General features: G+C 42.8%; 1 long non-coding RNA gene across 2 annotated transcripts; it reads left to right on the top strand.

Moving 5' to 3' along the window:
* The first annotated feature begins 39 nt into the window (after positions 1–39).
* On the top strand, positions 40–27,974 carry LOC112059081 (uncharacterized). 2 transcript variants are annotated; one of them, XR_006176231.2, is made up of 3 exons: positions 40–271; positions 12,867–12,968; positions 26,719–27,974. It is a non-coding gene; the product is annotated as an uncharacterized LOC112059081 (long non-coding RNA). The 2 variants fall into 2 exon arrangements; XR_006176232.2 differs by having other exon boundaries at positions 41–267.

The raw sequence follows: 27,974 nt of genomic DNA, 5'->3' as shown, positions 1-27,974 counted from the left end.
GGAAACCTCTTGCTTGAGCATTGAATCTGCTTGCTTAACAAGTTTTCTTTAAGGGACATGTCATTGTGTTACTAATGTATAAATAAGGAGGAAAAGTTTGAGGTAGTTGGACTCTTCAGGACTGGACTCTCCCTCTGGATACATCTTGCGGTCCCCACTGGCAGACGAAAGATTTGGCCACCACAAGGCTGCCGCTGTGCCACTCGAGCCACACTCAGCTTCAGTAATTATCGAGGGTTGGGGGTGTTTTACTAATCTGTTGCAGACGTGAGTAAGTGTTTGAGACTAAGTAAAGTTTAGCTTTAAGTGAAAGAACTCTTATGTTGTCCTGTTTGTGCCAGCCATCCATCGGTCGGATGGCCGTGTCTCCCTGATTTATTTCCTGACGCCACCTCGCACAGAGTAAAAATGACCAAGAGCTTTGGGTTGAAAGAACCCCGGGTAACACAACCGTGATCTTTGAAGAACCAGAGTTGACTTTTTCATGGTAACAACTGTATTTGTAGAAGTATTTCTTTTAAGATTAGACATGTAGTTAAAAAGAAAAAAGTTGTTGTACCGCAATCCTGAAAGTGGCTGACATTACAATTTGACATTACTACCAAAATGTCAGTGGTAAGTGGATGTGCATTGGTGGTTGAGGGTGCTCAGCACGTAGGTCGCTATTGGGCCTCTAGTATTGCTTCAGCTTGTCAAATGAGCTTCTAACCTGACATTAACGGTTTCCCTTTTATGTCCTTTAATTATGCATTCTAACATGATCAATATCTTCAATGCTATTGTTAACAAAAAAAAGTAAGCCCTTATATAATAGATGCATCTTACAGCTTAGAATTAGTGTACTTATGTATAGTTTTGAAATTAAAAAAGGAACAAAGATTGGTAGGATCTGAACATATGTTGCATTCTTTTTTTTATAATGGAGTGAAATAAACCATAATGTAGTCCATTAAAGCTAATTCTATAAGCACGCCAACATGGGAAGTGAAGAGGTAGCTTTCCTTTTCTTGTCATTGTTGCTATGGTGATAGCTATAACCACCACTTTAAATTACTGCTTTGCTTCTTTAAAATGTTCACATTTCATTAGATTTTATTAATATATCAGATCGGGATCTGATATTTTAATTGGTGTTTAAAGGCAAAGTGAAAGCTTGTTTTGTATTTTAAACATGAAATCCATGTAAAATTAAATATATATTTAAATACAGTATCAAGAAGTCAAGGTCTATGATCTGTCTTAAAACTGGCATAGTTTCATGGGGAATGAATTCAAGATTCTAAATATATATTTAAATCTACCACTTAAAAATTCTAAAAGAAAAGTCTTCTTGAACTCATTCCAATTTCATCACAATTCTGTTCCTTTTTTTCTTAAAACACCCTGAGCAAAATATTAAAAACAAAATTTTAAAACCTTCTAAAATACACAAGGATTAGAATGGTTAAAGCAACATCAGTTGCCAGGAAGCCCTCATAGCAGTTTGAAGAACTGTGTGATCCTTGCTTTTTCTTTGAAATGCCTCTAAAGCTGTGGCAGTCCTCTGCTAGCCATCATTTCCAATTCGCTCCCATTAAAGGAATCCCCCTCCAATTTCTGAGGTTCTAAAATTTTGGGGATTTGTGTTTAAAATATCTTTGTGTATTGCGAATGAGGGGTTGCAATGAAATCGTGCGAGTTGGTGAGTCTCACAATATTTGCTTTTTAATTAAAGTTCCAGCTTATGGAGTCAGGTGATTGCTTGGCATTCTAAGCTTTGATTTAGAGAAGTAAATTTCTAGCCCTCATGGCTGTGAAAAGGTAGGAAACATGAACCAGGTATACTTTAAAGGCTCAAAAACCAGAAGGCAAGTAAAACAAACCCCAAGTATATTTATTTTTAAAACTCATGATTTTGGAAAATACTTAACCAGAGAGATTGTTTCATGACCAGTCATGTTGCCTTACCATTATGCTTTTTAGAGAGGAATGAGTGTAGGTAGCTCACCCATGAGTTTGCCAGTCACTTTTATATTCTGTTATCCTCATTTTTGGTTTAGAGGGGATTATTTGCTGACATAGTGTTCAGTATTTCTTATATCCAGTGGAAAAGAGTCTTCCTTCTCTATGCTCTTTATATACCACTATCCTGCACATGCTCCCTCACAAGTTGCAGGGACAGGGCTGGGGCCCAGGCCATAGCAAAGAATGACAGAGATTTTGGAGCAATTCTGGCTTATCGAGATGCCCATAGACAGCAATTATGAGGCTGCTGAAGTTTACAGCAGTCCTTCCAACTGCATAAATTATTTAGAGGGCCATTGTGACCCACAAATGGCTCAGAATCTGAAGGGGAAAAAAGTTGGTTTAAAGTCACCTTTGCCACCTCCTCCAGGCTTGCGTCCACCCACTGGCCACCTGTCTGTGTCTGTCTGCATTTGAAAAGTGGCTCACAATAGCAAAACAGTGATTAATCTGCTATAACTCCCTCAGTTATATTTATTATGAAGTTCTGTTCATCATGAGTAGTTTGCTTATTACTGCCTGGCTTCTGACTTGCACTGTTATGTTTACTTGTAGCCTTTTACTTTTATATAGAAAAATGAACACACCCCAACTAAAGGAGCTGAGATTGAATGACTTTTCTAGCAAATGCAGAGCCAGCAGAGTCCTCTCCTGCAGAGGGCTGATAAGTGTTTAAATTTTTTTCACTATGGTAGAAGTTGTGGCCTTTCTCCTTTAGCTTCGATAAGGGTTTGGATTTTACAAATGCTGCACCGTATTTTTTGTGATTAGATTGTCCTTGTGCAAACACAGCTAGCCATTTGCTAGGCAGGTCATTGATCAGTCTTATAGAAGAAACCAACAAAAACAGCAAACATTCAGGAGTCTGGTGGCACCTTAAAGACTAACAGATTTATTTGGGCATAAGCATTCGTGGGTAAAAACCTCACTTCTTCAGATGCATAGGCTACCCTCTGATACATAGCAAACATTCGTAATTCATACTGATCAGACATTTAAAAATGCTCTAGAGGTCTCTTAGTGGTGTGAGGTTATTCTACAGCATTTTTTTTTCAAGTTTGCTTGTCATGTCAGTCATTATCACACGCTTTTGTTTTAATGTAGTAATGTTTTCTGTCTTTGTTTACAGAATCTAGTGTTTCAGTTTGATCATATTTGTTGTGGAAAATATTTTCTTGTTTCAGGCAATGTTCTAAGGGTTAAAGCAATATTCTATGTAAAAATATAAAATGAAGTTGAGGCATGGATGTTGAACTGAATATAAACTGCTAAATATTAACAGCACAAATAATTTCCTTTCAAAATTGTAACCTTATTATCTGCATTGCAGAGCAACAACTGTATGTATTGGTTTATGGCTTTTAAAATGATTGCAATAGCTAAGCCTCTAGTAGAAAAATGGTGGCTTATATTTCCTTTGCTACCTCCCACCATGTTTCTTAAAGACATAAAAGATATGTCCTTATCCTGCTAGCTCATATGCATGTGCAAACCCCATGGGTGAAATTTACCTCTGTACAGAGATCCGACAAGAGGCCTATGATACACATAGGTTCCACTTAAACCTTTCTTTAGAGCAGGGGTTCTCAAACTGGGGGTCAGGACCATCAGGGGGTCGTGAAGTTATTACATGGGGGGTCGCGAGCTGTCAGCCTCCACCCCAAACCCTGCTTTGTCCAGCATTTATAATGGTGTTAAATATATAAACAAGTGTTTGTAATGTATAAGGGGGGGTCGCACTCAGAGGCTTGGTATGTGAAAGGGTCACCAGTACAAAAGTCTGAGACCCCCTGCTTTAGAGAGTGTAAAAGTTTCACAGGCTTTATGTTGGTTCTCTATGCAGGGATGAATTTCACCCTTGAGTGAGAAGAATTTCATAGTCTAGGGCACCTCTTGGATCCTTGATTGCTTTTCAAGTATTGCTCTCAGCATTAATGCAACAAGTCCTTGTATTTAACAATTAAATTATTCCTTTATTCAAACATGATATAGACAGGTCCGGCTCCAGGGTTTTGGCTGCCCCAAGCAGCCAAAACAAAAAACAACAACAACAACAAAAAGCCACGATCGCGATCTGAGGCGGCAATTCGGCGGGAGGTCCTTTGCTCCCAGGCGGAGTGAGGGACCGTCCGCCGAATTGCCGCCAAATACCTGGACGTGCCGCCACTCTCCGGAGCGGCTGCCCCACGCACCTGCTTGAGAAGCTGGTGCCTGGAGCCGGCCCTGGATATAGAGCTTGTCAGGTATGTATATTATTTTCCACAAATTATTTTGAAGAAAATGATGATTTTTTTTCACACAACCCAAAAATTGTTGACAAAAATGGAAATTTTCTCCTCAAAAAGCAGTTTTGATGAAAAATGTTCAACCTGCTCTAGCAGTATATGACCCAGTGCACGGTCCCCTGATTTATCCCTGCAGTTCTGAGCTCGTTCTTCCAAAATGGAGGATGACCTTTCTGCAGCCACATCCTTTATTACTGCACGACAACAGCTACTTCACAGAGTTTCCAACAACAGTCCAGAATGTATGTGTGATGTTGCACTCCATATGTTTTATGGAAATATGCTTATGAGTGTGAATATGATGTAACTGGAATATGCTTTATGCAAAACGTCTCTTGTAAGGTATCATAACAAAGGTTATAACCTACTGAATATATTCCTCCTATTTGTATGCATGTATCATTCTTGTATCTGAAGCTAGAAATATGAAGTATAACTCTGAGGTCCTATTGTAATTATGCAAAGTGTGGGCCATTAATGATGATTTAGCTCCCATTGACTAGGACAATTGATTGTAAATGGTTTATTTACCTGCAAACCTTCCTGTGTACATGTGGGCCAACCCAGGAAGAATGGAGACTAGGGGTCTTACAGTGACATGTGACCATGTCACATGATACTGGAATCCATCTTAATCCTTGTACTTTTCCATCGATGAGGTAGGGGTGGGGACAAGCACAAACAAAAGATTCCCGCCTTGTGCCAAAGCTATAAAAGGGGGCGGAGCAGGACAAAAGGGACTGCCAGTCATGAGAAAACCCCTGCTTACCACCTGAGATGTCTCCTGGATCTAACAACGACTGTACCAGGGGAAAGGATTGGGCCCAGACTAAGAAGGAGTCTAGTCTCTGAAAGAAGCTTATTGGAACATCTCTGAGGGTGAGATATTACCTGTAATCAGTTTCTTAATATATTAGGCTTAGACGTGTGTGTTTTTGTTTTATTTTGCTTGGTGACTTAACAGACAAAACAAAGTATTACTTTAAACCACTTAAATCCTACTTTTGATACTTAATAAAATCACTTTTGTTTATTAATAAACCCAGAGCAAGTGATTACTCTCTGGGGGACCAAACAGCCATGCATATCTATCTATCAGTGTTATAGAGGGTGGACAATTTATGAATTTACCCTATATAAGCTTTATACAGAGTAAAACGGAATTATTTGGGGTTTGGATCCCATTGGGAACAGGGTGTCTGGGTGCTGGAGGCAGGTAACCTGCTGAGCTGTTTTCAGTTTAGTCTGCAGCTTTGGGGGCATGGACCAGACCCTGGGTCTGTGTTGCAGCAGGCTAGCATATCTGGCTCAACAAGACAGGGTTCTGGAAGTCCCAAACTGGCAGGGAAAATGGGCTCAGAGGTAATTTCAGCACATGAGGCGACAGTCCCAAGGGGGTCTCTGTGACTGAACCCGTCACAGTATGTTTGTTTGTTTTTCCATCTGGTCTTGTCAAAGAGAGTGTGATTTTCTCCGAGGTCCAGATTACTTCATACTCATCTATGCCTTCATCACCTTCATCTTGGATTACTGAAATGTGTTCTATTCAGAGTTATACCTGATGTCTACTTGGAATCTTCAGCTAATGCAGAATGTCGCATTCATTCATGTAGCAAAGCTTCCTGCATGGGACATATTACATTTGTGCTCTGTAGTCTGCACTGAATTCCAATGTTAAGGTAATCACAAGCTAAAACAGACAAATTGCTTCTTTCCAGATGTTCTTTCCCAACACCCGAGATGAGCTAAGGTGAGTAATGCAGCCATCGAAACTCATGCTGATAAAATCTTTATACTGGTACCACAGCAAACCATCATGCATTTTTTTATATTGCCTGAGGAGGAAGATTAATTTTATAATTAGGATGTGAATGTGTATTTTTATATAGTGCATGTAAATTTAATATATTTACTCCAGCTTTATTAACAAGTTTGCCCCTTTTTGACCCAAGCAGCGTGTCAAAGTTCAGGGCCTTGGGAATATTCCAGTTTGGAGTAGAAATTGATGATGGAGTCTGGTATTTTCTATGATGCAATTTTGTTTATTTCGAAGGAATGTACAAACACCTGTTTCACCATACACAGCAGGAACTAAAATCAGGAGACAGCTTCTTTGCTTACAGCCCCAAATCTCTTTAGTTAGCACCAAACCCAAAAGTTCTCTTTTTAACTTCTCCCAGGGTCATGCTTACAAGTTCTGGCTTAGCTTTTTCCCTCTACCGCTGAGTCTCTGCCAGTTCCTTGTCTGTTCTCCCAGACAGACTTTTTTTCACACTCACAGACACATCCCACCTGATCAGAATAGTATGTGGGGAAACCTCCATTCACATGGTACTAGTTTCTGGGTAGGTTATTTTTAATTATTCCCCCTCCCTATTTTTATTGAATTAAATTTTCACACTTGCAGGAAATTATGGAGGGGTCAGACAACTGGAAGGGGTCAGAAAATAATTATTTAATTACAGTTGCCATTGAGATTAAAAAAGTAAAAATTTTATAACTATTAAACTATAAATTGTCAAGATTACATCAAAATACACAAAGTAAATATCTTTAAATCAAATTAATAAGTTCTCAAACAGCATTTTTCTGTGCCTATCTGTAATTTTTTATTATTATAGATTACAATATTTTTTCATTGATTTGTGTGTTTTGTGAAATCAATATTTACCAAAATTTACAAAAGTTGAATCCTTCCAAGCCTAGCTATATTATTCAACTCACTATACTCCATACTATAGTAGTCATCAAGGTGTTAATGGGGTTACTTAGAGTATTATGTGTTGGAGCCAGGCTCCACTCCCCACCCCTTACTTCCTGTTTGTTTAGTGGAAGTTCTCTCCCTGCCTCAAATGTGTTGTGATGCAATTAAATAAAGCAGCAATTTCTCAGTCTGCAGTCATGTGTCCAGACTTATTTTTGTTGGCCTGAGCACTACCTTTACAAAAGTGATGAGGAGGAAAACATAAGAATGACAACTTATGGGAAAACTGAGGAGTTTAATACAGAAAATGAGGATCAGCAGCAATAAAAACTGGACCACTATTTTTTTTTCAAATGAGATCATAGATAAAGACAAACAAAAAGGAGTTTTCCTCATCTTTACAAAACTTACTGCTTCCATTTGTATGTGTCATGGGAAGCAAAATGTCTTATGTGAGCTTGTCAGCTTTGAGCATTTTTTTCTATTTTAATCATATAAGAGTAATTAAAGTTTACTTTATATAAGTTTCTAGGCTGGAAATAGACCACACAATGCTTATAACTCTAGAATTCATTACTCTAACCTGCTGTGTAAGGGAATCATTTTGGTATAATGCAGACAATAGAATAGACTTTCTCTTGCAATTACCATCAATTCCCCCAGTTTCTGATTATTTGCAAAACAATAAACATTTGGGCAGAAGTTAATTGTTCCTGTTCAAACATTTGACACATTCTTCATTACTTTTAGTGCATGTGAATCTTTCACCAAGCCACAGTAATAATTAAGACTGATGAAATCATTAGGCTTGCTGTAAACATTCAACTTATCCAAATAGAGTTTGGCAACATTTTAAAGGTTTTCTGTCAGGTTCATTCAGTGTTTGATTATTTGTTGTTGATACTGAATTCCAGTATGATTGTTGTCATTTGTCATTACACTCTATTGCAGGTACATCAACTGATTTTATTTATATGGTTTGTGGTTCCAAGAAAGGCTCCATCTATTCCAAATGAACAATAGAGATACTAATATACCCTAAAAGTTTAAAATTGCCTGGTGGAAGCAAACAGGAGCTGTTTTTTCATGAGTCATGAAGCATGCCAATGAATCATGTCAGTGCTGCACACATAATGCACATGACTGAAAAAAATATTGGCTTGTCTTGATAGTTATGACTGCAGAAAGAACAAACCAAGTTAAGCTTTTCAGGACTAGAATTCCAACACTTTAGGTATTGATGGCTTTTAAATATTGAACAACTTGGAAGACACAAGACCAGCTGTCATGGTTAAAAGATGCATAAAAATAGAATATAGCCAGGTGTCTTCACTTGGTTTGCTTTAGTTCTACGAATAAACTAGAGAGATTTCATCCTGCAGAATCTTATTATATTTTATATTTTAACACCCTGTCTGAGCTGGTGCCTAATGTGTGATATCTTCTTTGATTAGTTCATTAGAATTGAAGTCCTGACAAAGTAATACTATAAGAATATAATTGTACAGACAATTTATAAAGCCACCTATTTCTTCCCTTTTCCTTGATCTTTGAAGTATTCCATATGACTAGGGCTCCTACCAATTTCATGACCATGAAAAACACGTCACAGACCATGAAATAAGCCTTCCCCGTGAAATCCGATCTTCCCCTGCTGCTAGGAGCACTGCAGCCAAGGGGCTCCTAGCTCTGCTGAGCTGGGTAGGGAAGGACTTGTCCATCCTCTGCACAGCCGCTCTCAGGCTGGAGGCAAAGGGGGGAGGGCTCAGACCCACCTCCTGGTCTCCAGGTGCCTTCCCCTGCTTCAGGATGCTCTGGGACTGGGCAGCAACCCCAGAGGTTTCTGCAGCTGGAAGAGGCTCGTGGAGGTGGGTCCGATCTCCCTCTGCTACTAGGAGTGCCCCAGCAAGGGGGCTCCTAGCTCTGGCTGGGCTGGGGAGGGACAGGACTTGTTCATTTCCTGCACAGCCATTCTTGGTGGGAGCTCAGACCTACCTCCACCTCTGGGAACCTCCTGCGGCTGCAGGAAGCTCTGCGGTTGCTGCCTTTGGAGTTGAGCTCTGAAGGCAGCACAGAAGTGAGGGTGGCAATCCCGTCACCCCCCTAGAGCAGGTTTGAGACCCCCCCACCCACAATCCCCTTTTGAGTTGGGACCCCACCGATTACAACACCATGAAATTTCAGATTTAAACATCTGAAAACATGAAATTTACCAATTTTCAAATCCTATGGCCGTGAAATTGACCATAATGGACTTTGAATTTGGTAGGGCCCTACATATGACTCTTTTGCTGGAGTGGAGCACTACAAGTGTTCCCCTAAACCCATTACCACCACTGTCTGATCATGATCATTGTATACTCAGTGATCCTGCCTGGACTATATGAATGATGGTGGACCTCAGCAATAATTGTGATTTCAAAAATTTTCAAACAAGATTTGGGGGAAAACTTTTGATTTTTTTAGGTTTTATTCATTTCCTTTCCAGTAAGAATAGGTACAGTAGGTATTCTCAATATACAGTGCATGATCTAAATAAAGACTGGCACATCTAAAATTTGCCACAAGCCATACTTTGTTACTTCAACGACCATAGTCCAGATTCGCCTCTCAGATATACCATTATCACTTCATTAATGTAGTTTGTGAGTTACTGATCACCTAGGCCCAGAAAGTTATCATTCAAGACATGGTTAAAAAGCTTATCATTATCAGACCCTGTGTCTTTGACTCACTTCATTTCCAGCCACGTGGATGGTGAAATAAATATTTCCTTTCTGCAACTTCTTCCGTGTTCCATTACTGTTCTTCTCATCTTTCAATTGAAAATGGCTCATGATGGAATGCTCTTTCTGACAGATACAGCTTGTTCGTTTACAGAGAAGAAACTCATATTAAGTCGCTCAGGTTGGATATTAGAAAACAATTAAGCTGGCTTCTGGATCAATTTCTATACTGTTGGTGATACACGGCTGTCCTTGTAATCCCTTCCCGCTAATGCTTTTGTACTTAAATGTCCAGGCTCCTGAGTATATTTTCATCAGCTTTCTAAAATTATATGAGGGTGGCAAAACTCACATATCTCATACTCATTTATTTACTCACAGAGGTATTGTGAAGCTTGCTACTTGTAAAACAGTTTATACTCTTGTATAAAGATTACCATGATCACTTAAAATCTAACAAATGTATTTATCCCACTGGCCACCGTTCGCTGTCCCAGGCCAATGGGGACTGCGGGAAGCGGCGGCAAGCACATCCCTTGGCCTGCACCGCTTCCCGCAGTCCCCATTGGCCTGGAGCGGTGAACCGCAGCCAGTGGGAGCCGCGATCAGCCGAACCTGCGAATGCGGCAGGTAAACAAACCGGCCAGGCCCGCCAGGGTGCTTACCCTGGCGAGACGCATGCCAAAGGTTGCCTATCCCTGTACCAGCCTCTCTGCCTGGCCAGCAAACTCCTCAAGACTCTGCCAGTCTAAACTTTGCCTTGCTAATAATAATCAGTGAACCCCAGTTCCTGAGTGCCCCGGTGACATTTCCTTGCAGTATCCAGTCCCTCTTACTGGACGCTCACAGAAATTATTAAGTTCTCTGCCCACAGAGGCGGAGCACACACCAGCCTGTTAGCTTAGCTGAAGACTCACACTTCACTTTAATGCACAGCACTGAGATAGTTTTGTAATAAAACAAGAACAAGTTTATTAACAAAGAACAGAGACTCAAGTGTTGCTAAGCAAGAGAAAAAGAGGTTACAAACAAAACAAAACAAGACACACTTTCTAATGACTAACACTTAATCTTAGCAAGTTACAATCTTTGCCTAAGCAGTTTTCTTACTTACATCAAATTATCAGGTTTCAGAGTAGCAGCCGTGTTAGTCTGTATCCGCAAAAAGAACAGGAGTACTTGTGGCACCTTAGAGACTAACACATTTATTAGAGCATAAGCTTTCGTGGACTACAGCCCACTTCTTCGGATGCATACAGAGTGGAATAAATATTGAGGAGATATATATACACACATACAGAGAGCATAAACAGGTGGGAGTTGTCTTACCAACTCTGAGAGGCCAATTAAGTAAGAGAAAAAAAAACTTTTGAAGTCCTCCAGGCTAGGGGATCTAACTTTCACAGGCTTAGAGGGTGCTATACCCAATGTCCCCTCAGTGATAGATAACTAAAATATCTTTTTTTGCTCCCCTTATTATACTATCCAAAATCCATTGTCTCTGCCTCAAGAGCCAGGAAGGCTTCCTGGGGTGCGGATTCTGTTCCCGCGTGTGAATGTTAAATGGTCTTCTCCCCTCTTGTTTTGGCTTTGTTCACTTATATGCATGTGTACTTTCATTGTTCTCCATCTGTAACCAAGCTAGTCCAACAGGTAAACATTCATTCCTTTGGACTTGGCTACACTGGCACTTTATACCACAATAAAGCCTCCCAGAGTGCTCTACCTTACTCCCCGTCCACACTGGCAAGGCACGTAGAGCACTTTGACTCCCTGGCTGGAGTGCTCCTAGTTCTACACCTCCCCGAGAGGATTAACAGCTGTTGCGTATTGGATGAGACACTTCAGGGTCAGTGTAAACGGGGAGTTAAGTTACTGTGCTCTGATTGACCCCCGGAAATGCTCCATAATCCCCTTAAGACAAGCGGCCTCTCTTCTCTTTGTTGTGAAATCGGCTGAGGAATGCGGAAGTGCCTTTTCAGAACTCCGTTTCAGACAGCCACTGCTTATCTGCAACAGGGCAAAGTAAACGTTTACTGAGTGAGTGAGTGAGAGAGAGAGAGGCAGGAGGGCTAGGGGGATCTGAACTTACAAGATAGTGTGCTGACACACTCTCAGCACTCCAAAAACCCACTCTCTCTTTCCTCCCACGTACACATAACGCACTCCATGCCACCCCCTCTCATTTGAAAAGCACGTTGCAGCTACTTGAATGCTGGGATATCTGCCCATAATCCACCGCTCCCAATGCCGCTGCAAATGCTGCAAATGTGGCCACGCCAGTGCGCTGGCAGCTGTCAGTGTGAACAGCCTGAGCGCTTTCCCTAGTGTACTCTCCGAAGGCTGGTTTAACCCAAAGTGCTCTACATCGGCAAGTGTAGCCAAGCCCTTTGTGTGGGATAGGGTGGTTCTATGCTTTGCCTCCCAAACCCATGTGAAGAACACTTTTCCAGCATACATCTATGACTTTTTTTCACAACCCGTACATACTTGATACTTCTCCAACACTTGCATTATGTTTTCCTGTGTCCATAGCTGTCTTTTGTGAGGGTGCTGTGCTGCCCCTTCGGCTATCTGTAGCTTGCCTCCTGCCCTCCGGCTGTATGGTGTCACAGAGATCAGATCTGTAGACATGCTCAGAGCATGCCTATAGACTCACGGCCACCTGGGTGAGATAGGCATATCTTAACCTAGTTTAAAAAATCCTGGTTCAGAGCCTCTGGGACTTCAGCTCGAGCTAGGACTCTGAGCAGCTTATTATGAGTTGCAGCAGTGCACAAGTTCCTTTGCAAATGCTGGCTGGTGGAAACTTAGCCACCTAGGGGGCTTAGGTAGCACCTGAGCTGCGGCTTTGAAAATGTTAGTGGCACTTAGGCTTATGTCCATATGCCTATTTAAGTGCCTAAATCCCTAAATCTGGTCCTTGGTGTTTTCTGATTAATTGGAAATAGCAATATCTGAAGCATATGTATGTTTGTGCTGGAAGAACAATGTCCTCAGGGGTAATCTGGGTCCCCTTTTCCAAGTTATCCTTACTTTTAAAATTGTGGCTTACTTGAAAAGATTTGATTTCAAGATTCCTCTGCTACTTCCCAAGTTTGTAATGCTTCTGTATCTGTCTTTAGCTTCCATTGTTTCTCTTGGCAGCATTTGATGCTATCAGCCATGGAATTTTCCACATTTCGACTGACCGTGGGACTTGCTGGTGCAGCTGTTGTCTGGTTTGATTCTAATTTACCTTTATTTAGGGTAAGTTTACGTCTGACCAATACCACTTGTGCCTTGATATGACACACAAGGCGGCTGTAGATCCCATGCTTTTCAATGCTGATAGACTGCCATTTTGATGGAGTTTTCATTAATGTACTCTGGTTTTCATGGCTAGGTCTATGACAGCCTAGTCTGCTTTGCACTCTTTTTCAACCCCTACACTGCAGTATCTATCCTAGATAATGGCCTCCATAATGTACAATTCACATAACTTTATGTAACTATGCCATCTTTAGGTTTGACTACTGGATTTTAGCATTGCATGGGTCCCAGAGGATGTCATCCATAGGCTCCAGCAAATGAACATGACAGCTTATATTTTTCTTGATTCTGCACCAATGTAATTCTTGGCCTTGCCTTTCTCCATAGGTGCACAGTGAAATCCCTTGTTGATGTTAAGGTGCTTTTACTTAATTACAAAACCTCCACTGAGAATGTGTTCTTATTTTCCCCTCTGATCTTCCCTTGCCCCATCCATTCACACAGATCTGCTAGTGCTGATTATCTGTCATGTTCTCATTACCGATTTAAGACCATCTTCAATAGCATACTAATTATACTTAAAGAATTATTAATACACTATAATAAAATAGTATGAAATGATTTCACACCTGTGGTAATAATTATGCTTGCTGATTATGGATTCCATTCCTAGATTAAACTGAATAAGCCAGAGCCCTTCAAAGTTGAATAAATACAGCAATGGTGTTGTTTTCTTTATTTAAAACACCCTCAGAACTTTTATAAAGGGCTCTCTATAATTTTATTGCATTATATTGAAAAGCCAAATAGAAGACCAGCTATTTTCAGAGGACAGGATAGAATAACACCTAGCAACTGAAACCTGACACTTTAAAGTTTAAATAGGAAGAAAGTTCCCAGTGAAATTCTTGCATTTAGAACTGATTTTTTCCCCTTCCATCCAGTACAATTTTAGTCTAAATTTAGGAGCCTTTGAAAGCAAAAATCCTTTTTTTCTAAATTAGACATTGTTGAAATATAATATAATTAATTGCTCTTTGACTTTTGACTTAATTTGCTTTCATGGGATAAGAGGGGAGGTCCTCTCATGGATCAGTAACTGGTAAAAGATAGGAAACAAAGGGTAGGACTAAATGGTCAATTTTCAGAATGGAGAGAGATAAATAGTGGTGTCCCCCAGGGGTCTGTACTGGGCCCACTCCTATTCAACATATTCATAAATGATCTGGAAAAAGGGGTAAACAGCAAGGTAGCAAAATTTGCAGATGATACAAAACTACTCAAGATAGTTAAATCCCAGGCAGACTGCGAAAAGATACAAAAGGATCTTTCAAAACTGGATGACTGGGTAACTAAATGGCAGATTAAATTCATTGTTGATAAATGCAAAGCAATGCACATTGGAAAACATAATCCCAACTATACATATAAAATGATGGGGTCTACATTAGCTGTTACCACTCAAGAAAGAGGTTGTGGAGTCATTGTGGATAGTTCTCTGAAAACATCCACTCAATGTGCAGTGGCAGTCAAAGAAGGGAACAATGTTGAGAATCATTAAGAAAGGGATAGATAATAAGACAGAAAATATCATATTGCCTCTATATAAATCTGTGATATGCCCACATCTTGAATACTGCATGCAGATGTGGTTGCCCCATCTCAAAAAAGATATATTGAAATTTGAAAAGGTTCAGAAAAGGTTTCTATTTGTTCTGTTGGGTATAGAGCAGACAAAACAATAAAAAAAATGGGGAAAAAATGTATTGTTTTGAACTGAAACTGAATTTTTTTTCATTTCATTTTCATTTCATTGGACAAAATGCAAAACTGAAATCTTAATTCAAGTTGAAATTAAACATTTTGAATGTTGAGTCAAATGACTTTTTCAACAACCTTTTTGAAACAGTTTGCTTTGATTTTTTTCAAAAGAAACTTTTGACATTTTCAAAATTTTTGTTTTCAGTATTTTTTGGCTGAAACTATTTCTGAATTGAACCCAAATTCTTCAATAATTCTGTGCCCCGAAAAATGCGTGCTTTAGTGAACTTAGAATTCAGTGAAAATATTTTGCCCAGTGAAAGGTGTTCCATCTACCTGTCTATCCAGGTACTTTGTTGGCTCATCACCACTGAGGCCCAGAAAGAATTAGGGTAAAATTTTCAAAAGCATGTAAGTTCCGTTTTCAAAAGTGTTTTAGGACATTAGGAACCCAAGTATCACTTGGCTCTTATGTACCTTTTGAAAAGTTTACCCTAAGGGTATGTTTACACAGCAATTAAACATCCATGTTTGGCCCATGTCAGCTGACTAGGGCTCACAGGCTTCATGTTGTGCGGCTGTTTAATTACTGTGTACAAGTTTGTGACGAGGAGAATTCAAGAGCCTGGGCTTCAGCCCAAGGTTGAACGTCGACACTGCAATTAAACAGTCCTACATCCTGAGCCCTGTGAGCTCCAGTCAGCTGGCACAGGCCAGCCACAGGTGTTTAACTGCTGGGTAGACGTACCCCCAGTGACTTGGCAGTGGTCACACAGGAAGCTTGTGGCAGAGCAGAGAAAACCCAGATTTCCTGGGTGTAGAGTTTGGAACTTAAATCCTTTGATATGCACATTATTCATTCTGTTCTTTTCCTACCTTCCATGCATTTTTTTCAGTGAACTTCAGGAGATGTTTTGTACAGTTTCACAATTCTTTTGCTGCCAATCTCTTTATTTTATATAGATATATTCCTATCAGACAATCGTGAGCTCTACCTTCTATTTTCATTTCTAAATGTATGTCTACACTACAAAATTAGGTCGATTTTATAGAAGTCGATTTTTTAGAAATCAATTTTATATAGTTGATCGTATGTGTCCCCACTAAGCGCATTAAGTCAGTGGAGTGCATCCACAGTACCGAGCCTAGTGACGACTTAGGAGCGTTGCACTGTGGGTAGCTATCCCACAGTTCCTGCAGTCTCTGTCGCCCATTGGAATTCTGGGTTGAGCTCCCAATGTCTGATGGGGCAAAAACATTGTCGTGGGTGGTTCTAGGTACATGTCATCAGGCCCTCCTCCCTCTCTTCCTCCCTCTGTGAAAGCAATGGCAAATAATCGTTTCTCACCTTTTTTCCTGGGTTACCTGTGCAGACGACATACCACGGCAAGCATGGAGCCCGCTCAGCTAACTGCCATTGTGTGTCTCCTGGGTGCTGCTGGCAGACACGGTACTGCATCTCCTTGCCTTGCCTTGCCTTGCTGGTGGCAGACGGTGCAATACAACTGTTAACCGTCGTCGTCGTCTCGTGGATGCTCCTGACCTCGGTGAGGTCGGTCGGGGGCGCCTGGCTGACCTTGGTGAGGTCAGTCGGGGTCTCCTGGCCAACCTTGGTGAGGTGAGTCGGGGGCACCTAGACAAAAATGGGAATGACTCCAGGTCATTCTCTTCTTTAAGTTTCATCGAATGGAGATTCAGTCCTGCCTGGAATGTCATGTGAGCTGGAGGCTTTTGCCTGAGGCTGCTCTCCCAGCCGGCAGCACCGCGCGGTTGCACCTACCCCAGCCTACCCCTTGCTCCCATGGTTCATGAAGCCTGGACAGTAGTAAGGAGCAGTTCAATTATAGGCTGAACAAGTGCAGAATGGTGGTAGAATGTGCCTTTGGATGTTTAAAAGCTCGCTGGCACTGTTTTCTGACTAGGCTGTTTGCGATTAGATTAGAAGAGCACAGCAAGGCATGCTGCGCATCACAGAGGCTTTGAAAATCAGTTTCATGACTGGCCAGGCTTTGATGTGACAGTTGTGTGTGTTTCTCCTTGATGCAAACCCGACCCTTTTGTTGATTTTAATTCCCTGTAAGCCAACCCTGTAAGCCATGTCATCAGTCGCCCCTCCCTCCATGAGAGCAACGACAGACAATCGTTTCACACCTTTTTTCGGCAGACAACATACCACGTCAAGCATGGAGACCGCTCAGATCACCACGGCAGTTATGAGCACTGTAAACACCACGTGCATTATCTTCCTGCATATGCAGCACCAGAAACTTCAAAAGCAGGCGAGGAGGCAATGGCAGCGCGGTGACGAGAGTGATGAGGACATGGACACTGAGTTCTCTCAAAGCACATGCCCTGGCAATTTGGACATCATGGTGCTAATGGGGCAGGTTCATGCCGTGGAATGCTGATTCTGGGCCCGGGAAACAAGCCCAGACTGGTGGGACCACATAGTGTTGCAGGTCTGGGATGATTCCCAGTGGCTGCGAAACTTTCGCATGCGTAAGGGCACTTTCATGGAACTTTGTGACTTGCTTTCCCCCACCCTGAAGCACAAGAATACCAAGATGAGAGCAGCCCTCGCAGTTCACAAGCGAGTGGCAATAGTCCTCTGGAAGCTTGCAATGCCAGACAGCTACTGGTCAGTCGGAAATCAATTTGGCATGGACAAATCTACTGTGGGGGCTGCTGTGATCCAAGTAGCCAACACAATCACTGAGATGCTGCTATTAAGGGTAGTGACTCTGGGAAATGTGCAGGTCATAGTGGATGGCCTTGCTGCAATGGGATTCCCTAACTGTGGTGGGGCAATAAACGGAACGCATATCCCTATCTTGGGACCAGACCACCAAGGCAGCCAGTACATAAACCGAAAGGGGTACTTTTCAGTGGTGCTCAAGCACTGGTGGATCACAAGGGGCCTTTCACCAACATCAACGTGGGATGGCTGGGAAAGGTACATGACGCTTGCATCTTTAGGAACTCTGGTCTGTGTGAACGGCTGCAGCAAGGGACTCACTTTCCAGATCAGAAAATAACCGTTGGGGATGTTGAAATGCCTATAGTTATCCTTGGGGACCCAGCCTACGCCTTAATGCCATGGTTCATGACGCCGTACACAGGCATTCTGCACAGTAGTCAGAAGCTGTTCAACTATAGGCTAGGCAAGTGCAGAATGGTGGTAGAATGTGCATTTGAACGTTTAAAAGCGCGCTGGAGCAGTTTACTGACTTGGTTAGACCTCAGCGAAACCGATATTTGTTATTACTGCTTGCTTTGTGCTCCACAATATCTGTGAGAGTAAGGGGGAGACATTTATGGTGGGGTGGGAGGTTGAGGCAAATCACCTGGCTCTGATTACGCGCAGCCAGACACCAGGGCGATTAGAAGAGCACAGCAGGGTGCACTGCACATCAGAGAAGCTTTGAAAACCAGTTTCATCACTGGCCAGGCTACAGTGTGAAAGTTCTGTTTGTTTCTCCTTGATGAAAACCCACCCCTTGGTTCACTCTACTTCCCTGTAAGCCAACCACCCTCCCATCCCCCCTTTGATCTCCACTTGCAGAAGCAATAAAATCATTGTTGTTTCAAATTCATGGATTCTTTATTAATTCGTCACACAAATGGGGGGATAACTGCCAAGGTAGCCCAGGAGGGGTGGGGGAGGAGGGAAGCACCTGGTGGGGTGGTGGAGGAGGGAAGGACAAGGCCACACTGCACTTCAAAACTTATTGAATGCCAGCTTTCTGTTGCTTGGGCAGTCCTCTGGGGTGGAGTGGTTGGGTGGTTGGAGGCCCCCCCACCGCGTTCTTGGGCATCTGGGCGAGGAGGCTATGGAACTTGGGGAGGAGGGCGGTTGGTTACACAGGGGCTGCAGCAGCGGTCTGTGCTCCTGCTGCCTTTCCTGCACCTCAACAATATGCCGGAGAATATCAGTTTGATCCTCCAGTAGCCTAAGCATTGCTTCCTGCCTCCTCTCATCACACTGATCATCTTGATCCCACCATCTCTCCTCTTGCTCCGCCACCTGTCCTCATGTTCATTTTGTGCTTTCCTGCACTCTGACAGTGTCTGCCTCCTCTGCTGGGCTCTTTCAGTATAGGAGGACTGCATGAGCTCAGAGAACATTTTGTCGCGAGTGCATTTTTTTCGCCTTCTAATCTTCGCTACCCTCTGGGACGGAGAGGATAAGGGGAGTGTTGAAACATTTGCAGCTGTGGAAGGAAAAAAAAAGAGAGTAGTATTTAGAAAGACACATTTTAGAGAACAATGGGTAGACTCTTTCATGGTGATTCAAGCTATTAACATTACATAGCACGTGTGCTTTCTTTACAAGGTCGCATTTTGCCTCTTATATTGAGGGCCTGCTGGTTTGGTGTGAGAGATCACACACGCAGGGCCGGCGGGTAACAGAATTCATGCTTGCAGGCAGACATGGTAAGCCACAGTCTTTTGGCTTCTTTAACCTTCATAACATGTGGGGGTGGTTTCAAACAGCAGCGCCCTCATTTCCCATACCAAGCACCCGTTGGGTTGGCCATTTAAAATGGGTTGGCCATTTAAAAGGAGAGGCTGCGGTTTACGGGTTAATGTGCAGCACAAACCCAACTACCCCCCCACACACACTGAATTCTCTGGGATGATCGCTTCACCCCTCCCCCGACCACATGGCTAACAGCAGGGATGATTTCTGTTAAGCCACAGGCAAAAAGCCCAACAGGAATGACCACCTCTGAATGTCCCCTTAATAAAATTCCCCTATTTCAACCAGGTGACCTGTGAGTACATCTAGGAGAGCTTCACTGAGATGTCCCTGGAGGATTTCTGCTCCATCCCCATTCATGTTAACAGACTTTTCCAGTAGTTGTACTGGCTGCCAATGCATCCCAAGTCTTCAGGGCAAATTAATAATTAAACACGCTTGCTTTTAAACCATGTATTCTATTTACAAAGGTACACTTACCAGAGGTCCCTTCTCTGCCTTCAAGGTCCAGGAGCCCACCTTGGGTGGGTTGGGAGGGTACTAGATCTAGGGTGAAAAACAGTTCCTGGCTGTTGGGGAAAATGGTTTCTCTGCTTGCTTGCTGTGCACTATCTTCAACCTCCTCCTCATCATCTTCCTCGTCCCCAAAATCTGCATCCCTGTTGCGTGAGAATCCATTGACAGAGTCCATGCACAGGGGTGGGGTAGTTGTAGGGGCACCCCCTAGAATGGCATGCAGTTCATCATAGAAGCGGTATGTCTGGGCTCTGACCCGGAGCGGCCGTTTGCCACTCTGGTTCTTTGGTAGGCTTGCCTGAGCTCCTTAAGTTTCACGCGGCACTGCTGCGGGTCTCTGTTATAGCATCTGTCCTTCATGACATTGGAGATTTTTTCAAATATTCTGGCATTTCGTCTTTTGGAACAGAGTTCTGATAGCACGTATTCGTCTCCCCAGGGCTGTATGGGGCTGTCAGGGAGGGGTAGTACCTCTGATGGGGGAGCAGTCCTACTCTTTGGAGTAGCTCATCCACTTTGGTCCCCACTTGACACCGAGCTCTCACCTGTGGCTCCAAGTAGCTGTCAGCATGTGACAGCGGCCACACCCCGGAGACCGTCTCGACTGGCGGGCTAAACCAGGTGAGGTAGCCGATGAGTATGAGACGCTCGGTAAGTTAGGGCCTGTCTACCCATTGCATGCGAAGGCTGGAGCCGGCTGACTGAGGCAACCTGGTTCAATGGTCAGGAAGGCGGTGACAGCAAGCATTGTGGAACGCTTAAGAGCACAACAAGACACTTAGGTGTCCTGGTCATCCACTGCGCCCTGCCCTATCTCCAGCCGTCTTGACTTCTGTCCTGCCACTGGATACAGATAGGAACTAGGAAGAGAGATGAGGCTGATGTCACACAACTCTCCCTCACTTTAATCCAATTCACGCGCAAGTCTCGACATCATATCGTATCATATTACATCATATCAAGTCCTGTGGCGAGCGACAAAGCAGCAGGTGTGGATACACTGGGAGCTGTAGCCGCGGACCTGCACATAGGGGGCTCAGGCATAATGGTCGTTCCTCACTGACCGAAGCAGCAGTGGAGCTCTGCTCACCTCTGTAGTATGAGGAGGGGGCTAGAAAAGGTGCCGTAAACATTGCCTGCTTCACCTTACCCCGGCCAGCATACCGTGGTTGGTGGGGATCCCACAAAAGCAGTCAAACAAAAACAAAATTTAGAGTGACATCAATCACTATTGGCACATGGAATGTGCGCACGTTAATGGACAACATCACGGCAGACAGACCGGAGAGAAGAACAGCACTTGTCGCTAGAGAGCTCGCACGCTACAACATTGACATTACAGCCCTTCGCGAAACTCGCCTTGCTAATGAAGGACAGCTGTCCGAGTCAGGCGGTGGCTATACATTCTTCTGGAGTGGCCGCAGCAGCGATGAGAGTCTGGGGTTGGCTTCGCCATCAAGAATCATCTTTTTCGGAAACTTGCCAGTTCCCCCAAGGGTATGAATGACCGGCTCATGACAATGCAGCTTCAGCTTCAAAAGGGAAAACAAGCTACTTTGATCAGCGCATATGCTCCTACAATGACCAACCCAGAGGATGTGAAGGATAAATTCTACGAAGAACTAGATACTCTGCACCGCATAGACAAGCTGATTCTGCTTGGCGATTTTAACGCAAGAGTCGGATGCGATGCCGCAGCCTGGGAAGGAGTCATTGGGAAAAATGGAGTGGGCAAGTGTAACAGCAATGGCCTGTTACTGCTGAAAACCTATGCAGCACATGACCTTCTGATTAGCAATACGGTCTTCCGCCTTCCTACCCGTAACAGGACTTCGTGGATGCATCCCCATTCCAAGCACTGGCATTTGATCAATTATGTCATCATCAGGAAAAGGGATAGACAAGATATCAGGGTTACAAAAACTATATGTGGCGCTGACTGTTGGATGGATCATAGGCTCAGAGTATCCAAAATGAAGCTCCGTATCATGCTGAAGAGACGACCACAAGGCTGTAAGGCTTTCTAAAGGATCAACGTGTCGAAGCTGAAGAATAGCCGCATCACTGAAAATCTAGTGGAAGACCTAGAGAATGAGCTTGCTGATCTTCGTATTGAAGATGACGCTGAGAAAAACTGGGAGTGATTCAGCAACACTGTCCATACAGCTGCATTGAAGGTATTGGGGCCCTCCACATGCAGGCGGCAAGACTGGTTTGACGAAAATGATGCAGAAATCCAGGTCTTACTTGCTGAGAAGCACTGCCTGCATCGTGCATATCAAAACGATCCATCCTCAGCGGCAAAGAAGACCGTCTTTATCAACGCTCGCAGAACAGTACAGAACCAACTGCGCAAAATGCGGGACTTGTGGCTGAGTGCCAAAGCAGGCATATGCGGACAGGAATGACTATAAGCGGTTTTATGAAGCCTTCAACACACTCTATGGTCCACAGTCTTCTGGGAGCTTTCTCCTCCTGAACTCTTATGGTACTGTGCTCCTTACAAAGAAGACGCAGATTCTCCAGAGATGGGCTGAACACTTTGAAGCAATTCTCAATCGCCCCTCAGTCATCAATGATGAGGCTATTGACAAGATGCCCCAGGTTGCAGTCAATGACTCCATGGACGCTTCACCAGAAGAGGACAAAGTGAAGAAAGCTATCAATCAGCTGTCAAGTGGCAAAGCCCCAGGGTCAGATGCCATACCAGCAGAGGTGTACAAAGTCGGTGGACCCGTGCTGCTACGGAAACTCACTGAGCCGTTTCAGTCATTTTGGAAGCAGGGAACCATTCCACAAGAATATAGAGACGTGTCCATCTTGCACCTCTATAAGAGGAAGGGCAATCGCCAGGTATGTGACAATCACCGTGGAATCTCGCTGCTTTCTACAGCGGGGAAAGTTCTTGCATGGGTTCTGTTGAACCGATTGATCACTCACCTGGAGAAGGGCTTACTGCCAGAATCACAGTGTGGCTTCCGCAAGGGACATTGGACTATTGACATGATCTTCGCTGTGCGTCAGCTACAGGAGAAATGTCAAGAGCAGAATCGTGAACTCTACCCAACTTTTGTGGACCTCACGAAAGCATTTGACTCTGTCAGTCGTCAGGGCCTGTGGAGGATCATGTTGAAATTTGGTTGTCCAGACAGATTTATACGAATGGTACATCCATTTCATTACAGTATGATGGCTCGTGTCCTGGATGACGGTGAAACATCTGAGACCTTCCCAGTCACCAACGGCGTCAAGCAAAGGTGTGTTTTAGCACCCACTTTGTTCAGCATGATATTCTCTGCCACTTTGACTGATGCCTTTCAACACTGCACTGAAGGAGTAGGCCTGAAGTATAGAACTGACGGGAAACTATTCAATCTGAGGCGACTGTGTGCCATCACCAAGGTGAAGGAAACTGTACTTCGAGACTTTCTCTTTGCCAATGATTGTACTCTGAATGCTAATACAGAGCCAGAAATGCAAGCCAGTATGGACAAGTTTTCAACTGCATGCAACAACTTCAGTCTCACTATTAACATCAAGAAGACTGAGGTCATGCACCAGCCAGCTCCCCACGCTCCGTACTCAGAACCGTCCATCACTGTAAATGGACAGAGACTTCAGACAGTGGACCACTTCACGTACCTGGGCAGTACCCTTTCCCGAGCAGTGTCAATCGATGATGAAGTAAACTGCAGAATTGCTAAAGCCAGCTCTGCATTTGGCCGATTGCGCTCCAACGTTTGGGAACGTTGAGGGATCAGCCTACCAAGGAAGCTGAAGGTCTACCGAGCACTGGTGCTTCCAACTCTGCTGTACGCCTGCAAGACGTGGACTGTCTATCGGAGTCATGCACGAAGGCTCAATCACTTCCACATTTCCTGTCTGCGAAAGCTTCTAAAAATCAGATGGCAGGACAAAGTGCCCGATACTGATGTCCTTACTAGAGCCAGTCTGCCGTCAGTTCACACATTGCTGATGAGAGCCCAGACCAGGTGGGCCGGACATGTCGTGAGAATGTCAGACGAACGCATTCCTAACAGCTCTTCTACGGAGAACTCACTCAGGGAAAGCGCTCCCATGGAGGACAAAAGAAGTGGTTCAAGGACACGCTGAAGACCTCTTTGAAGTCCTTCGAGATCAACACTGCCACATGGGAAACCTTTGCACTGAACCATCCAGCATGGTGCAGCCTCATTCACACAGGCAGTAATACCTCTGAGGCGAGGCATATGGCTAAGGCTGAAAAAAAGCATGAGCTGCGCAAGTCCAGAGCTGCTCGTACATCATCGACAGTGCCATTACATGTCTGCCCGACGTGTGATAGGATGTTCCACACCCGAATTGGACTGATCAGTCATCTTCGGACGCACAGAGCCCGGTCATCGAAAGAATGAGTTGTTGAGGTCTTCATCGATAACGATGGACGAACATCATTCGTCTCCCCATACAGCAATCAGATCCAGTACCTCCCATTCGGTCCATGCTGGAGCTCTTTTGCAATTCTGGGACTCCATGGTCACCTGTGCTGATGAGCTCTGCATGGTCACCTGTGCTGATCAGCTTGCCACGCTTGCCAAACAGGAAATGAAATTCAAAAGTTCGTGGGGCTTTTTCTGTCTACCTGGCCAGTGCATCTGAGTTGAGAGTGCTGTCCAGAGCAGTCACAATGGAGCACTCTGGGATAGCTCCCGGAGGCCATTACCATTGAATTGCATCCACACTACCCCAAATTCGACTTAGCAGGGTTGATTTCAGTGGAGGGGAGTACAGAAATCGATTTTAAGAGCCCTTTAAGTTGACAAAAATGGCTTTGTCATATGGACAGGTGCAGGGTTAAAACGATGATGCTAAATTCAACCTAAACTCGTAGTGTAGACCAGGGCTAAGTAGCCATTATTTTTGTCCTCTTTGTCCTTCTGTTTTTTTCTGTAAAATCCAATCCTCACTGGTTTGGTCAACAGACAGAAACTGCTGATTATCTTTACCACATTAATCTCACTCATATTACTGATTACATTGTTCCTTTTCCAAGTGCTTTTGTCCTGCATTTCTCTCTGAAAACATACAAATGATCCTAAAGCATCTACCTCTAGTCAAAAGCTTAAGTGGCAATGAAGGATCTCTGTATTTTAAGTTCATTATTTTTCCTGGAAAGAGTATCAGCACCTTTATCTGAGTGGCATTTGGGCAAAGTTCTTTATACTCAGGGTTAATTGCTGCTGAAAAAAGCAATCTCAGGAAAACCTTTACAGCCATTGATAACAATCTTCACCCATTAGCTCATACAATCTCTTCCCTCTGGCCCAGAGAAATGTAGTGACTAATCAACATTTGTATTATTCAAACTGATTTCACTAAAAGAATGATTTTTTTTTACTAACACCCTTTAAACCTAAAACCTCTTCTGCCTGCTCCTGTTCCATCTGTCTCTTTATTATGCAAATATCTGACTGTAAATCTATCTTCAATAGTTACACTTGCCAGTCATACCAAGCCCTATCATGTCCTTGATATCCCTGAACTATGACTACAATGCCTCAGTGAATTGGACCTTACATAGCAAATCCATATAGTTAATTGGCCGGCTAACTGAACCTATGACTATTATGCCCTTGTTAAGCTGCAACTAGATTTGACAGTGAACACTTACACATCAGTATGCAAATTGACCTGTTTATTCCAGTGTCACTATTCCACCATGATCTTTTGAAACTAAATACTCAGAGTGGACTGATATTTGACTTTAGGTATAATTTGGAGTAAGAGGTTTTGTATAAGTTACACCATTCTCCACAGTAGCCCTAAGAGAGAATTTGGCTCAGAGCCCAGCTCACACTCATTCCTTCATGCCTGAACCTTATCTCCAGGTAACTCATGCAGATTTTCTTACTCCCTCTTAAGCTTGTGTGGGCATGTAGTCTGAGAAGAGGTTAGCCCTTAGTTAGGTAGAACATGAGAACTGAAACATGTGACATTAGCCTCACAGATCTCACTAACATTTTGTAAATTGTCATGAGATATCTTTCCTTTCCATTTCAAAATCACAGAAGGGAACGCCTGACCTTAGGAGCTCAAAAGATTCCTTTTTCCAAACCATCCCCACAGTGAGGCAGGGCTGGGGTGATGTGTGTTAGGCAGGGGTAAAAAGTGGAGGAAGATCTTGGTATATTGGATTATCTACACAAGTTCCCTGCCTCTGAACCCCTCCTAATCCCATCATTAGCAATAACATCATGGCTATCAAAACCAAACTGATACCATTAGCTGACCCACCACCTGCTACCATGTGAGCCCACCAGTGGCACATAAGGTGAATTAATGCTACTCAGGGCAGCAGTAATTTAAACAGTTTGCCAGCAGATCCTACAGTGATTCTATTAGTGATTTCCAATGGAACAATACCTTGTAGAACAGAAAGGTTCCATGGATCCTTTCCCTTTCTTTTCATCTTTTTCCCTACTGTGTCCAGTTTATTGCAGAAATGGAGCAGTGACCCTGCATGTGGTTACTTGGTGGGGGTGGATAAGTAATAACCAGTTTCCTCTGCCTTGCCTACCACTCATATTTTGCATAATGTTTCCGTGCTTTTGTTCTCCATGCACATAATGCAGCAGAGGGGAACATAGAGACTCATATTGCCATTAAATAATAAACAGTCTTCCACCAGTGATTCAATGTCAGCTTCCTATCAATACAATTTTAGAATTCTTTGCTCACTGTATCACTTGATTTCCACTGTAGACTATGTCCGAATTGCTATTAGTTACCATAGCACAGCCATCAATATGAAATTTTTCAACATTCTAAAGATTTCACGAAAATATTTAGATGATCACTTGTCAGTGGGTGCGAAGGCTAGCCCATTTTGCTATGAAAATCTTTTAAGAGGCATTGTGAGTGGGATTAAAATGCATTTGAATAAAACCAAATAGTAAGATCCCATTAAAACATCATCCCCATTATTACTGTTTGCATTTCTTTCTCAAACAGAAATAAGAAGAAACGAAAGCTTTTCTAAGAGAGAGAGAAAATATTTGCTTTGAAGGAGAATTTACCAGAAGGACAACAGTAAAGTTTCTGTCTTCTTCAAGAGATTCATTTCATAAGACACTTTCTATGATGAATGAAGCTGTAGGAAATATAACTGTCTAGTACAGCTTTTACACTCGTTTCTATAATAGCATTTAGCTTCTGATTGGAGTTGATGTAAAATGGAATGTAATAAAGAAATAATCATTTCTCAACATTTTAGATGCTGTCAAGTAATTCCTGCTCAAAAACTATAATACGTAGACAACTGTAATTTTTAATTGAAATTGTTGATATCGTTCTTCACCAGAATATTGAAATTGTGCAATTTACATAATAATAATCTAATTTGCATATTTATTAGTTTTATTTAATGTGTTGCAAACAAAGTGTCTAATCTGGTTTTAATATGATCGCTAACCTTCCACCTCTATTGTTCTTTATGTGAATATAATACACATACTGGCCTTTGTATGATTTTTTTATAATATGAATTATTTGCATATGAATTCCAGTAAAAGCATTTAAAATGTTTTATTTTTTAAGCTAACTACTATTGAATGTTTGTTTGTGAAGAAAGAAAATCTCTTAAATCATCATGTTAAGTTAGCTCTGTCAGCAAAGTTATTTGTTAGCATTAGAACGGGCAAAATTATGTGCGGTGAACAATTTATTGCAGAATTTAGCTTTTTTGTTTACAAATTTCCATGTACAGATTTAGATTTTTACAAATCTGTTCATACTTCAGAATTATCTCATTACTGTTTTATGCAAACCTCCTTTCAGCATATGAATTGTTCACAAAATTTTTGCCATAATAATACTGATTCATATCATATGATGGGCCAGGAAATGAGGCTTAATCTGCAGGAAGAGGTCCCTTTTTGTGAAAAAAGTTGTTTAGTCAGAAGCTTAATTTTCTGTCAAAAACAGTTTTGAAGGAGAATTTTTGACCAGCAGTACTCACAAATACGTAGTTTTAGAGAGTGTAATCTTTGGCTCCTTTCATGGGAAGGATAGTCCTGTGGTTAACATTTGGGACTTAGAAGACCTCAGTTCCTTTTCCCTTCTGTACCACAGACTTCCTGTGTGACCTTGGGCAAGTCACTTAGGATACGTCTACACTGGAGCTGAAAGTATAATTGCGCAAGCTTGATCAAATAGCAGTGTAGACACTCAGCAAAGGCAGCAGGATGCGCTAGCCACTCAAGTATATA

The sequence above is a fragment of the Chrysemys picta genome, chromosome 3, assembly GCF_011386835.1.
Source record: "Chrysemys picta bellii isolate R12L10 chromosome 3, ASM1138683v2, whole genome shotgun sequence".
Lineage (NCBI taxonomy): Eukaryota > Metazoa > Chordata > Testudines > Emydidae > Chrysemys > Chrysemys picta.
This window is presented reverse-complemented; position numbering and strand designations above follow the sequence as displayed.